The sequence below is a fragment of the Quercus robur genome, chromosome 3, assembly GCF_932294415.1.
Source record: "Quercus robur chromosome 3, dhQueRobu3.1, whole genome shotgun sequence".
Lineage (NCBI taxonomy): Eukaryota > Viridiplantae > Streptophyta > Magnoliopsida > Fagales > Fagaceae > Quercus > Quercus robur.
In genome coordinates this window covers 10,408,262-10,423,928 of record NC_065536.1, presented here as the reverse complement: position 1 = coordinate 10,423,928, position 15,667 = coordinate 10,408,262, and the positions used below count along the sequence as shown (strand labels likewise).

Genomic DNA, 15,667 nt, shown 5'->3' with positions numbered 1-15,667 from the left:
GATCAATCCCTTGGGAAGGGAGTTTAACCCTTTAGTTTTGCTTCCATCATTTAAAGATTCAAACCCTTTTTTTTTTTTTTATCTAACTACAATTTCCTTCTCGGCTGTTTTGCAGATAAACGCCACATCGCTCCTCGGCTGAGCCACACAAATGTTCAAGCCTTGAACTACCTCCTAAGGTCAGAGATCTTCGTTCACGAGGACGGGCAACTGCGTGCTACTTATTTGATTCTAGGTTATGAACCTTTGTCTCGCGTTTTCACGGATGTCGGCCAATCTATAAGAGCTGGTAGTTCAAGGTTGGATAGGATTGACGTGTAGAAGCCAGGATTTTTGGCTCGAAGGGACCTCCCGCCAGTTGTTTTGCCCGTCCTTTAAAATCTTCAACCAGCCACACCACCTCCTCCACAAGACAATCCTGGAGCCGTAGCATTTGTTGAAGAGGAGATTGAATCATCTCGTCTCTCTTTAGAGGAAGAGATAGACGAATTTTACTTTGAGGAGGATATTTCAAAGGCTCCTTTAATCGAACTCTCGGACGTTGAGGGCGAGCCGAATAGAAACTCCGTGATCGAAGCTCCTCCTCTCGTGATTGCCTATTCAGACGGTTCTTTCGACGAGGAAGTGGACAACATGGGTTCCAAAGGAAAGAGTTTGCGGGAGCTGATGGCTGCTCGAGGTAAAGGGCAAACCTCGAAGGCACCCACCAAAAACCAGACCCACTCTGATCTTCCTCAGCTCCTCCATAGATCCCAGCCGATCTCGACTTGAAGGTTAATCCCGACCTGAAGAAGAGGAGGCCGGTTGAGTCCCTCGAGGAAGGCGAGGTGGGTCCTCGCCAAGGCGCCAAACAACAAAAGGTGACCCGAGAGCACCGGGACAAAAGGGCTCTTTTTGTGGAGAGCCAAGAAGAGCTAGAGCGGGCTGAAGTGCGCATGCCTCCACACACTTGGAGCCCCTGGCTTGAAGTAGACAAAGCGGCAATCCCCTAAAACGCTTCAGTCCGAGAGTACAACAGGGGCCGAGCAGGGTACATTGCTAAAGCCTTGGAGCAGCCCATGCTCATTCCCCAGGACATGGAGGCTTACAGACGATTTTCACAGGTTGAACTCTTTCTATCCCTGAAGAGGGATCTTGCGATGGAAGGCAATTCATCCTCTCATCAGTAAAATCATTGAATCATATCATATTTAACTTGTCATTTTGTCACTTCTTTGGCAAATTACTCAGCAAGTCTTTATGGCCAAGGAGTGGTGTCGCGACAATCGCAAGTTAGCTGATGTCGAAGCCCTCTCTCATGTTGAAATGGAGAAAGCTCTAGGAGCCCTCAAGCAGGAGCATCATGAGCTATCTGAGAAGCTCAAGGAGGTAGAGTCAGGCCGTAGGGGTGCTGAGGCTGGCTTGAAGACTGCCAAGAAACAAGCTGAAGATCAACGCCAGAAACTGTACGTGACTGAGACCAACCTTGCTACTGAAAAGCAAGTGGTGCTGGATCTTAAAGTCGCGTTGCAGAAGGCCAGGAAAGAAGCCCAGCTAGCCAAGGAAGCAGCCGAGGCCCAAAAAAGGGCTGCTTACCAGCTTGAAGCGGAGGAGACGGAGGCAAGGCTTTCTGAAGAGCTGCTAGAAGTATGCAAGGATTACTGCAGTATTTCATGCACTCAGGCTCTTAATGCTGCAGGGGCCCCTGCTGATTCTGCCATGATATTGCTCAAGAATGTCTTCTTCCCTCCAGAGATCCAGGAGATCCCCGCTGATGCCACTGAAGCTTCCGAGCAGCCTACGGTTGTTCCTGATGCCATCCCTTTGGTTGAAATTACCGAGGGCTCTAGTCAGGTCACCGTCTAGGTTGAGGATGTGGAGGAAGAGAAAGGTAAAGGCAAGGGTAAGGGAAAGAAACCCTCCTCCAAGGCTAAGGATCTCTCTAAGGATGTTCCACCTCCTCAGCCAGAGCAAAAAGAAGATCCTCCTACTGAGGCTTAGCTCCTAGGGTTCTCATTATTATTATTATTATTATTATTATTATTATTATTATTTATTATTTTACTTCGGACGAAAGTTGTATTGTATTTTGTTCTTTTTTAAAGACCTCTCATTGTATTATTCTTGGTTATCAATACAAATGCTATTTCTCTCATTCTTTATCTTCATGATTGATGTTGATGGAATTTTATTATATTGTTCCGAGTTAGTGTGTTAATTTCCCCTAAGTCTGTGGTCCGAGGAGCCATAGAGGACTTAGGTTCTGTTTAAAACTTGTATAGATGCCATAAGTTGTTAATTTCCCCTAAGTCTGTGGTCCGAGGAGCCATGCAGGACTTAGGTTCTGTTTAAAACTTGTATAGTTGCCATAAGTTGTTAATTTCCCCTAAGTCTATGATCTGAGAAGCCATATAGGACTTAGGTTCTATTTAAAACTTATATAGATGCCATAAGTTGTTAATTTTCCCTAAGTCTGTGGTCTGAGGAGCCATACAAGACTTAGGTTCTATTTAAAACTTGTATAGTTGCCATAAGTTGTTAATTTCCCCTAAGTCTGTGATCCGAGGATCCATGCAGGACTTAGGTTTTGTTCAAAACTTGTATAGATGCCATAAGTTGTTAATTTCCCCTAAGTCTATGATCCGAGGAGCCATGCAGGACTTAGGTTCTATTTAAAACTTGTATAGTTGTCATAAGTTGTTAATTTCCCTTAAGTCTATGGTTCGAGGAGCCATACAGGACTTAGGTTCTGTATAAAACTTATATAGATGCCATAAGTTGTTAATTTCTCCTAAGTCTGTGGTCTGAGAAGCCACACAGGACTTAGGTTCTGTTTAAAACTTGTATAGTTTCCATAAGTTGTTAATTTCCCCTAAGTCTGTGGTTCGAGGATCCATGCAGGACTTAGGTTCTGTTTAAAACTTGTATAGATACCATAAGTTATTAATTTCCCCTAAGTCTGTAATCCGAGAAGCCATGTAGGACTTAGGTTCTGTTTAAAACTTGTATAGAAAGAAATGGGCTGACAAACACACAATGATCACGAGATAGAATACGGGCATAACTGCTTTCATTAATAATAATACCTTCTTAGGTTATTTATATTCCATGGGCGAGGCACAGTTTTCTCTTCTAAGTCCTCTAGATAATACGCACCTATTCCTACCACTGAAGTGATGTGATATGGGTCTTCTCAGTTGGGTCCCAGTTTACCCCAGGATGGGTTCTTGGCGCTGCCAAAAATTTTTCTCATCACAAGGTTGCCCGGCCTTAGTGGCCTTAGTTTTACATTAGTATCGTACCCTTGTTTTAACTTTTGGTGGTAATAAGCCAATTGGATCACTGCCTTTTCTCTCTTCTCCTCTGCTAAGTTTAGACTTCTCCCTAGCAAGTCTCATTATTTCTTGGGGTAAAAGTGCTGGATTTCAACGTTGGGAAACTAGTTTCCAGGGGGAGCATAGCCTCAGCCCCGTAAGTCATCGAAAAAGGAGTTTCTCTCGTTGACCGTCGCGGCGTGGTTTGGTAGGTCCATAGGACGTGTGGTAGTTCTTCCACCCATCTTCCCTTTGCATCATCCAGTCTCTTCTTCAGCCCATTGACTATGACCTTATTCACTACCTCGGCTTGCTTGTTTCCTTGAGGATAGGCTAAAGTGGAATATCGGTTTGTGATTCCAAAGTCACAGCAGTATTTCCTGAAGGTTTTACTATCAAACTGAAGGCTGTTGTCCAAGATAAGGTGCGAGGAGTTCCAAAGCGTGTAATGATGTTTTTTCAAATGAATTTCTTTGCATCCACGTCCCTGATGTTGGCCAAAGGCTCAGCCTCAACCCATTTGGTGAAGTAATCTGTGCCAACCATTAAATATCGCTTATTCCCTACTGCTTTCGGGAAAGGGCCTACAATATCCAGACCCCATTAAGCGAACGGCCAAGGACTAGAGACGGGGTTAAGGACTCCTCCTGGTTAGTGGATATTTGGGGTGAATCTTTGGCATTGATCACATTTCTTTGCATATTCTTGGGTCTCTTTTTGCATGCTCGGCCACCAGTACCCTTAAGTGAGGGCTATGTGTGCTAGCTATCTTCCTCCCATGTGGCTCCCACAAATTCCTTCATGCAGCTCTTCGAGCAATGTCTCTGATGCCTCTAGGTGTACGCATAATAAATATGGCCCAGAGTAGGAGCACTTGTATAGCTTGTGGTCTTCTGACAACCAGAACCGAGAAGCCTTCTTTCGTATCTTCTCAGCTTCCAATTTTTCTTCGGGCAATACATCATCTTTGAGAAAACTCACTATGGGATCCATCCAGCTCGGACTCATTCTGACATGATGGATTCGAACTATATCCTTTTTTATTGTACCTGTCTTGCATAAATCCTCAACAAGGATCATTCGTGGCAGATCTTTCGCCGAGGACGTGGCAAGAGTGGCCAATGAATCCGCATGTGTGTTTCCACTTCTAGAGACATGCATCAAGTTAAAAAATTCAAAATCTGATTGCAAGCGTTTGACTTGACCAAGGTATTCTTGCATTCTCGCATCTCTAGTTTCTAACTCGCCTCTCACCTGGCCCACGACCAGTCTAGAGTCCGAGAATGCTTCTAACGCTTTTTCGCCCATCTTTTGTACCATGACCATTCCTTGCAGCAAAGCCTCATACTTGGCTTCATTGTTTGTAACCGAGAACCCAAGTCTTAATGATTTTTCAATGGTAATCCTCTCGGGCGATATTAGAACCAGCCTTACCCTAGATCCCTTTTGGTTTGCCGCACCATCAACATAGATCTTCCATTGCGAGTTCCTTGTTTGTAGAATTGAAATATAAATCAGATAAATGTGAAGACATGTTAATTGTTTTGGCCATTTATGTCCTATCTAAACCATGATACCCAAAAACAACATTAATAAGAACTACTGCACACCACTAACTCCACTCAAAAGTTATGGTAGTTTTTATGGAATGGTGGGACAAGTTATATTACATATAATACACTTTCTTTTAAGCAATGTGAGAAAATTTCATGGACTAAGTATAGTACAGAATAAAAATTAAAACAACAGTTGTTTTTTCTATAAACAACAATAGAACAATAATAGTGCACGTGGAAATTACATTGGGCACATTGATAGATTAACTCTTTGCAAGAACTATTACATCTATTACATCGAGGGTAGTCTATAATTTCCTCAATGAAAGTAAGGGTGTGTGGGTGACAGTCAAATGTCTTAACACCTCCAAATAGGTGACCGTCATATGTGTTACTTGAGATTTGGATTTTCCCCTAGAATACATTTAGCATGTACAGGATAATCGCAATTTGCACAATAGTAGAACCAATACTTTGGGTCACGTTCTTCTTCACAGATATTACAACAATATTCACCGGAGTCATCTTAAGCATTATAATAGAGAGTAAAGGGATGTTCATGTTGTTTGTACTTTGTGGTTTGTGCATTTGAAGTCCAAAGCAAATTCACAAGTAGTACAACGGAAAATTGGGTAAATTTTAGAATCACAACAACTGCAATTATGTTCAGATTCTATGCTAAAGAGAAGAAGTGGATGCTCATGACCATGGTGGGTAAGGATGTCAGAGATCAAACTACATGAAACATCGAGTATAAACCAGCATGCCAAACAAACAGGGGCGGAGCCAAGTAGTGGCTTGGAAGGGCCTCGGCCCCTGCAAAAAAAAAAAAAAAATTCCATTAGAGTAGGTAGAAAAAAAAATTGGGCCCCCCCAATATTGGACAGCCGGCCCCCCCCCCCATACCCAATTCTCAACTATTCTCCCAAGCTCAGCTCAAATATTCTCCCAAGCCCAGCTTTAGTTTTAGGCCTTATCACCTTATGTACTCCAAATAAAACAAGCTGGCCCGCTCAAGTCCAAACACTAAAACCAAAACTTCACTTTCTTTTCATCTCAAAAAATCCACCCACTGACCCACTGAATCCCTTTCTTTACTTCTTATTCTTTTGTTTTGTCTTCTTTGATACACTTTCATTTGCACCGGTACCGTTGCCCACCTACAAGCCCCTAAAACTCTAGTCCTCTGTACTCATAGTCCGAAAAAAAAAAAAAAAAAAAAAAAAAAAATTTGGACCAAGTTTTTGGGTTTTTTAAAAAAATAACTATAAAACACATACTATATTATAAGTTAGACAAGGTTTCAAACTAATTGCATTTCTAGCAATTCGAGTTCAGTGGACTCGATTTACCCAGAAAAATGACGTGGACAAAGTAGGAAATCGAGTTTGCTGAACTCGATTTCTATACATAGAAATCGAGTTTAATAAACTCAATTTCTGTGTACAGAAACCAAGTTTAACAAACTCGGTTTCTATACATAGAAACCGAGTTTATTAAAATCGATTTCTATGTATAGAAACCGATTTCAATAAAACTGAGAATGCTCATTTCTCCTTAAAAAATCTCAACATTACACCCAACAAAAAAAACAAAAAAAAAAAAAAACAAAAGACCCAGAAACCACACAGAAGATCAACCCAAAAACCACATAGAAGATCAAATGAGAAAATGATACCGGTTGTTGGGACGGCGACGGCGACGGAACGGAGGGCGACGGCATCGGAGCGGAGGGGCGATGAAGATGGTTTTTGTCGGCGGGTACGGGTGCTCGAAAGAGAGGTTCGGGTCGGATCGGATCTCGCCGTTGGAGTCGTCGAGCTGGACTATCTCGACCCGGTTGGGGAATTGCTCGAGGAGGCTCGCGATGGCTAGACGGTACTTCTTGTCGCGGCGGACGCTCCAGTTCATGGCGTAGACGTGCCACGGCGCCTCGTACGTGTATATTTCTGACCGCTTTTGTTGCTCGTCGGCCCCTCCGCTCCGATGCTCGTCGGCCCCTCCGCTCCGATGCCGTCGCCCCTCCGTTCCGTCGCCGTCGCCGTCCCAACAACCGGTATCATTTTCTCATTTGATCTTCTATGTGGTTTTTGGGTTGATCTTCTATGTGGTTTCTGGGTCTTATGTTCTTTTTTTCTTTTTTTTTTTTGTTGGGTGTAATGTTGAGATTTTTTGAGCAGAAATGAGCATTCTCAGTTTTATTGAAATCGGTTTCTATACATAGAAATCGATTTTAATAAACTCGGTTTCTATGTATAGAAACCGAGTTTGTTAAACTTGGTTTCTGTACACAGAAATTGAGTTTATTAAACTCGATTTCTATGTATAGAAATCGAGTTCAGCAAACTCGATTTCCTACTTTGTCCACGTCATTTTTCTGGGTAAATCGAGTCCACTAGACTCAAATTGCTAGAAATGCAATTAGTTTGAAACCTTGTCTAACTTATAATATAGTATGTGTTTTATAGTTATTTTTTAAAAAAACCCCAAGTTTTTCTTTATTCATCAGTTTTAGTTTTGGAACTTGGTGACTAGTGAGTTTTATTCTCTTTCTCAAGCATTAGACATTCATCTCTTTTTAGTGTCTTTTTTTTTTTTTTTTAATTTTCTCAACTACCTACACCTAAATATTCACATGTTCTTTATATTTTCATAGATTTTTAGAGAAATACATGATTGAAGGCATGGGGAGATTGTTTGTGATGGGTCTTAAAGGGAAGATCTAAAGTTGGAGGCAATTAGGCAGAGGTAGTAGGCATTGCCACACAGGTAACCCATCTTTGCACTTTGTGAAGACAAAGTTTCTAAGGTAAAATTGTTTTGATTTATTACCTATTTTTGATTAGTTAGATATCATTTGGCTGTGAATGTGGCCGTGGGTAATTGTTAAATTGTTTGGTTTATGTTGTGTACCAATACTTGTGTGTTTAATTTTTTTTTTTGTTTGAGGGGTTATTATTAATTAAAGTCGTATTAAAAATGGGTTGTATGTTTAAATTATAGTGGAAATTTTGTTTTTTATTGAGTATGAATAACATCCATATAACTAAGTAAAAAATTCTAATTAAAATTTTATTTTTTAAACTTCTTTTTAGGTTAATTTTTGAGTCATATTCTTAAAACTAAAAGAATTATAAGCAAACGAAAAACAATTGATGCATTCTTTAAGAAAAAAGATGTTAGCAATTCAGAAAATTAGGACACCTGTGGCTGTAGAAACAAATGTTGATACTTTGATGCCTTATGAACACCCTGACCCCTCCAAATGTTCAATAATTCAATCTGAAGAGATAGATCGTGATCCAGGATCACGTAAACAAATATGTGAATTTCCTATCAACAAACAAGATAAAATCTGACGAGCTTATCTCAAAGAAGGTCCATATCAACCTAAAAATATAGACTATCCATACAACGATGATGCTCATCGTTGTCGATTTCAACTTTCATGGTTCGAATCGGCCCCCCCATGTAAAAATTCCTGGCTACGCCCCTGTAAACAAATACAGATGAAGCCTTTGCAAACACGCTTACAGGCATAACAAGAAATTTCCAAATAATGAAAAAATGGGAAGAGGGTGAGTGGGTGTGGATGAAGTGAGTGTTTCATTGTTTTGGGTAATTTAGCACAAGATTCATGTAGAAAGAAGCAACAATTTACACAACTATTAAAGGGAGGGAAAATGGCTTGTACACACACGTTGCATTTTTCATTATTTAGAACTTCAGATTCCATGGAGGGCGATAAAGAAGCACATCTGGCGTGAAGGTTGAAGTCGCAGCAGGAACATCGATAAAGTGTAGAAGCTGCTGCGGCTGCTCCATCTTCTTGTTCTATGACATGCACAGTCACAGTGACAATCACAGACATTGTCATCAAATTAGTTTGGAGAAAAAGAAAGAAAAGGGCATCTGATCAGACACAAAGGGGGTGTGGGTGGGTGAATCCAAATGTAGATAGATGGATTACATACGAAAAAGAAACAGAGAGAGAGAAAGAAGCAGGCAATGATAGTGACGCCTCTTTCCTTTTACTAACAGACAGGGAGAGTATACGTAGGATTATGATTTTGGGCGTGACTAGTAGTAATAAGCAGCACATCAGGTGTTGGTGTTCATTCTTTTGTATTTTGGGCTTGATTGTTTAAAACTTAAAATTTAGTAGGCATGAGTTGGGCCGGGTGGGTATTTTCACTTTTACAATGTAAAATGTGGTGGGAGGCGATATTAAAGTGAAGACCTTAACACTATTGACATATTAAAGGAATTATTTTAATTAATTTCTTAAAATTTTTAATTAGATTAAACGAGATTTTTTTATTTAATTAAATGCAATGCACCTCAAAATTTTAAAACAAATATTATGCACTACAAAAGGTCAAACCATATCTATAACCAATTACCCGTTTTTGTGATTAGAAAAATATATATTTCTTTATTTTTTATTTTTCACATTCTATGTCAATTGTTATCGTTCATTGAAAGTATCTATCCCAATTTTAAGTTTGCCTTTTATTCAATATATTATATATCAAGTATAGAGTAAAGCTAAGTTTGCCTTTATATTTCATATGGTTTATTTTTTAGAAAATTTTTTACTTAATCCAGATCAACCATTACAACTCAAAACAACAAAGCTAATACAACAAAACCTCGAGGAAGAAATTTAGTAGGAACTTTAGTTTGTAGATACAAAAATGAAAGAGTAAAATTTTTTAAAGTTTCACATAAACCTTACAAGAACATGGTTTAATGTTACTCCGATTTTACCAATAGAAATTCAACAAGGTAATTTCTAATTTGTAATTTTATAGTTCTACTTGAATAAAAGCTATACCTTTTTTCCATTTGATCATTCTCTTAATCTTTTTTTCTTCTTTTTTTTTTTTTTTTTGTTAGTTGCTCAATCTACCACTTCCCTAATCTTTATGTTTGTTAATATTTTGACAAGAGTTTTGAAACCCAATGACACTACTTGGTATTCTTCATAAAGAAAATCTTGGTTCAAATAATTTCTTCCTCACATGTGATAAATTTTTTTTAAAAAAAGGTTGTTAACATTCTTAAAGGAATGTAAACTATGTAAACTATCTTACTATCAATATGAGACAAAATGAATATTTAATAGAGATTCAAAATAAGACTTTAGGTAACTTTTAAAAAAGTTTTCATTACTCAATTTTTTTTTTTTTTTGGGTAACAATAGTTTGCTAAACCCACAGTTGAATAAATTTCTTTTCTACAACCATCTTGCTAAGGTGATCTATTATTTTAGTTTTCAACTATAAGGTATTTGGGAATTCAAAATGAACTAATCCATGAAGAGTTCTTCTAGGTTTTTTTGGCGTGCATTCTAATATAATAAACGATTAATCTTATAGATTAAATAGTAAATGACAACTGATTATTTTGACATATTACTTGTAATTAACCTATACTAGATATAAATAAAAACTTGGATTCAAGAAAATAGTCATTTAAGTGGTATACATTTTATGGAAGATACATTAAATGTAACATAAACTAAACCACGTAGTAGTAATATGTTTCACACAAATATAGTGTCAATTTCAAGTGCAATGAAATTTTACCACATTTAACATCTATAGGACAAATTTTAAGCAAGCAAAGCTATGACAAATTTTAAGCAAGCAAGGCACTCTATCGTCTATGAATAACAAAAAAAAAAAAAAAAAAAAAAAAAAAAAAAACACATATATATGAACAAATTTGCAAAAACAACTATTAATACTTACAAAGAGAAGAATACAATTTTGGTTTCAAAACATCCTAAGAAAGCTTCCAAGTTAGCCTCAATTTAGTTCTGTAAAAGCCAAATTCATGTAGAAATCATCTATAACTTCAACTATATATGGAAGATGATTATGCCATTGTGCCAAAAAAGAGAAGTAAGTAGACAAAGCAAGGCATTTATGCTTGCTTGCCAACTTAGACTTATATATTCTCTTTTTATTTAATCTTTTTTTGACCCAAGTACAAAATTCATACTGAGATTTACGTTTTCTTTTTGCTTTCTTGTTCCATACTATTACATAATTGCAACCACTAAGAACTGTTCAGACACCACCACTACAGCAAAAGTTAACTTGATCTTCTACCAAAAGAGAAAAACTATTTGCAAGTGGGAAAAATGTCAAAATTGTAGGTGAATTACCAGAAAATTAATAAATCAACACACTTAATCCCAACCAAAATTGCTTAATCATAGAAGAAAGGTGCATACATATACACATATATGGACTTTTGATTTCAAAATGGCATGTTAATCCTATCACTTCCAGCATAGATTACGCTTCATTGATTTGCTTAAAAAAATAAGTGAATTTGTGTTGCTTGTTCCACTAACACGTCCTAATTACTAAAAGATGAGCTTTCACTGTTGCATGGGCCATTGTTTTAACTGTGACACAGAGCTTCCCTATTCAAGGCTCATGTCAGCATATATTGATAGAAGATCCTACAGAAATAGCCATGAATATGGGTAAGAATCAGACTAACATAATTGGCAATAAAGCACATGGCTGATTTGGTATATCTGTTATACCAAATACTTTATCATTGGCCATAAAATGTTACATGCATTGATAGAAAGTTTAACAAGCTATCTGAAAATGAAAATAGTAAGTCTTATTACAATCCTGTTTAGTTGCCTAATGAAAATCAAAACTAGTTTTATCCCAATGCATTAAGTTGTAATTTGTAACATGGCAGAAATTTTATCGAGCGACTCTAAAAAGTGTTTACTTTCAAATGCACTATAGAGCATAGCATATAACGTCCTAAATGTTAATTCATCTGCATAGAGCTAAACTAAGCTAAGGAGGTGAGACAGACTCATAAATTTTCCTAAGTTGTTTTCCCACATCAACCATGGTTGGCCTATCTTCTGCTATATCAGAAATGCAAATCAAGACAACCTCCACAAAAGCCAGAAACTGTTTATGATCAATTCTTTTCTTCCAGCATCATCTTATCTACAACTTTGATTACCTAATTTTGTTCAACACAGGAACGCACCCAATCTACTAGATAATAGGCCTCAGTATCATATTCACCATCTAAAAATAAACCATCCTGTCAAATGTGTAAGTAGTGGCATACCAAAACTATACAAATCAGTTTTCTCATTTACTTTAAAAATATATTCAGGTGCCACATAACCTGTTGTTCCACATATATCAGTTTCTACATGCAATTGACCTTCAGGAATACATCTGAAGAGTGAAAAATCATTCGGTTTGGCAACATTGTTGTTGTCCAATATAATGGTGTGCAGTCTAACATTTCTATGGATAGTAGGCCTTGAAAATGAAGTATGGAGATATGCAATTGCATTATCTAGGCCCATTGCAATCTTTAACCTGCATTTCCAGGGTAATGGCTCAGAGTGGACTCTCTTAGTTGGTGGGATACAAATACAATTGTAGAGATTTCTGGCCCCTACAAATTCGTACACAATAATTGGGTTTTTGGTCTCTAAGCAATGTCCTAAGAGTTTCAGAACATTTTCGTGGACACTCATTTGTGCTCCCAACACAATGTCTTTAATAATGTCATTTAATCCCGAAATTTCATGTCTATACTTTTTAACTGAAATCAAGTAGTCTTCTAGAGAACCCTTGTAAAAGTCAAAATCACTAGCCAACAGTAAATGTCAACATTGGTCATAGTTGTTTGTTGCTCTTCTGAGCTCTTCAGCAGAGAAAATATGGATAGGATTGCTTTTTCCATTGCCAAAGGCTATTAGCCCCTCTAATAACATTCTTCCATTCATCATAAATGGTGTCTCCTCTTTAGCTCTCCTCTTCATTTTCGAACATGAATTCATCCTCTCCATCAAGCCCTTAGATCACATATAGGAATATCAATATACACATTTAATATGTTAATGCATGAAAGGCTATAATCTGGCTTTAGATTAAGATATTTAGAGGTCACTAATCAATCTTTGCCAAGAGATCATATATTGTGGGATCATAGATGCTCAATTTAGGTAATTCACTCGTAATTGGTGGGATCTAATCCCTAATATTGTGTATTACAATTTCAATTTAAGTCGTAGAAAATGAATGAGAAATCCATCATGTTCAGCCATTTCACATTACCTACCTAGGCTAGGACCACTCTAACTCCCACATTCATTAAGAATCAAAAGCAAGGCCTTTTAAGGACAGCAGAACAATTTCATCTGGAGCACCCTCCAGCCAAACTTGCATATTCTCTAATCTAGAGGCCATTTTAGTTTTTCCAAAATATTTTTGTAATAAATACTTCCCTTAAAGATTAAACAAAGATATGTTAATTTGAAGAAACAGGTTTGAAATTGAAATATAAACCAAGATCCACAAAGAATACTTAATTAAAATGCAGCAAAAGTATCCCACTGCAGACCATTCAAAATTATGTTACAACTTATGGATCCAGAAACTAATGAATTAAAAGTAGAAACTCTACTCGTCATTAATGATAATTTGGACCTACAAAAGCTCATAGACATGGAGGCATATATAATAATCGAAAACAGTGAGGGTAAAAAAGAGTATGTAGATAATAGAACCAAAAATTAGTACCATAAACTTCAGTTACCTGATTTTGTTCAATAGAGGAACACACCCAATTTTGTAGATAATAGGCCCAATCATTTGTAACATAGAAATGTGAAGGCTGTCCTGTCAAATGTGGTAGATAATAAGAACTGACTTTTTAAAATATCATATGATCTAATAACAGAAATTTTAAAATAGCATGATCTTAATCCTGCCTTTGAAGCATTCATAGTAATGTTACAAGTCATCCAGAAATGAAATAGAACCTCTTTTATTTAATTTTTTCTATCCAAGTCCAAAATTCATACAGACATTTATGTTTTCTTTCTTTTTGCTTGCTTGTTCCATACTACTACATAATTGCAGCTAATAAGAGCTGTTCAGTCACCACCACTGCAGCTAAAGTTAACTTGATCTTCCACCAAAAGAGAAACTATTTGCAAGTGGGAAAATTTTCAAAATTTTAGGTGGATAACCAGTAAATTAATGAATCAACACACTTAATCCCAGCCAAAATTGCTTAATCGTAGAAGAAAGGCGCATACATACACACACAGATGGACTTTTGATTTCAAAATGGCATGTTAATCCTATCACTTCCAGCATAGATTACACTTCATTGATTTGCTTACAGAAAACAGTGTATTGGTGTTGCTTGTTCCACTAACACCTCCTAATTACTAAAAGATGAGCTTTCACTGTTGCATGGGCCATTGTTTTGACAGCAACACAGAACTTCCCTCTTCAAGGCTCATGTCAGCATATTTTGATAGAAGATCCTACAGAACATTTGAGAGAGAAGAGAGAGAGCATTAAACTTCCTCTCTATTAGTAAATACAACACTAAGTCATGCATCAAATGACCCGAAGATCAAAATTTGGAGAGAAACGAGTGTCTGGTTCTTATGTGTCTAAAAGAAAGTGAATTGATATTCAACTAGATCAATACAGATATCTTTTTTAAAAGAAAAGAAAAGATAAAGACAATGAAGAAGGATAAAACAGCAAACACCGAAGCTGTTATACATGTGCTAGCAAAAACATGCTGGTGACAGATCACAGCCTAATATTATGAAGAAACCATGACAAAACTATCACACAGTGGGAAGTTACTTTGTAGGAGAAACCAATCTCAAACCAAAATACAGGCAGGTAAACAAAATAATGAAGAATACCTGATATTAGTTGCAGCGTCACAGCTCTCAGCCTTTTGTTTTCCCAATTTTTATGTTTTCCTTTTTCTTAGCTAAGATTTTAATTTTTAATGTTAATAGGCTTAAACTAAGTGTGCATATAGAATCTCTATTTTAATACAAAGTGTGCAAATAGCATTCTTGTCCTAACATTAGCTAACAGCATAAAGTTTCAAGTATTATACTTGTAAAAAAAAAACTATAGAATCGCTTTCGAAAATGCTTCATAATAAGAAAAATATATATACCCACTTCATTTAATTTGAAAATTTTAAGTAACACGAATTACGACCACCGGTGGCCCAAACCGTCAACCCAAATGTCCGCCACTTCGACCCACGCCGCTGCCAAGTCTGCAAACCAAACCAAAGACCGATGGTTTTGCAGTAAGGAGGAGAACAGAGCTGTGATTCATGGAGATTTCAGATGGGTGAAGGAAGGGATTGAAGAGGCGATAGAGCACATTAGCTGGATTTGAAGAAAAAGGGGTGGGGAACTGTTTGGTAAAGTTTCTTCAGTTGCTTTCACACAAAAGCAAAACAAAGCAAAAAGGGGTATTATATTGAAGTGCTCAATATTCGCCCTTGTAACATTTTTTTTTTTTTTTTTTATAACTTTTAAGTAAATTTATTTCACAAAAAATGATTCTCCAAAAAAAAAAAAAAAAAAATCACAAAAGACAAAAAAAGAAAATATTAAGAAATATTACAAATATTATTACGTAAACTTTACAAACTAATGTGATAATGAATATTATTGATAGATTTGAAGATAGGTGAATGTTTGAATTACAATTTTATGATTGTTGACTTTTTTAAAATTTTTATTTATTTAAGAAATGTAGACACAGTAAAGGTTATGTAAAAAAATTTATAGGAACCTTAGCATTGCTTAAAGATTATAATATATTTGTAAAGCATATGGCTGATTTTGTATGTTTGTAATAAGAGATGTCTTCACCAACATGGGTTGGCTCAAGTGGTAAGCAGCTTGTGTCGCTTAAGCAAGGTCTCGGGTTCGAGACCTTGTGTATGCAGAATGCCCTGTTGGGAGACTCA

At 37.0% G+C, this 15,667-nt stretch overlaps 1 pseudogene; it reads right to left on the bottom strand.

Annotated features, from left to right (window-relative positions):
* Positions 1–15,150, bottom strand: part of LOC126717009 (non-functional pseudokinase ZED1-like) — a 90,367-nt pseudogene extending 75,217 nt beyond the window's left edge.
* Between the last annotated feature and the right edge of the window lie 517 nt (positions 15,151–15,667).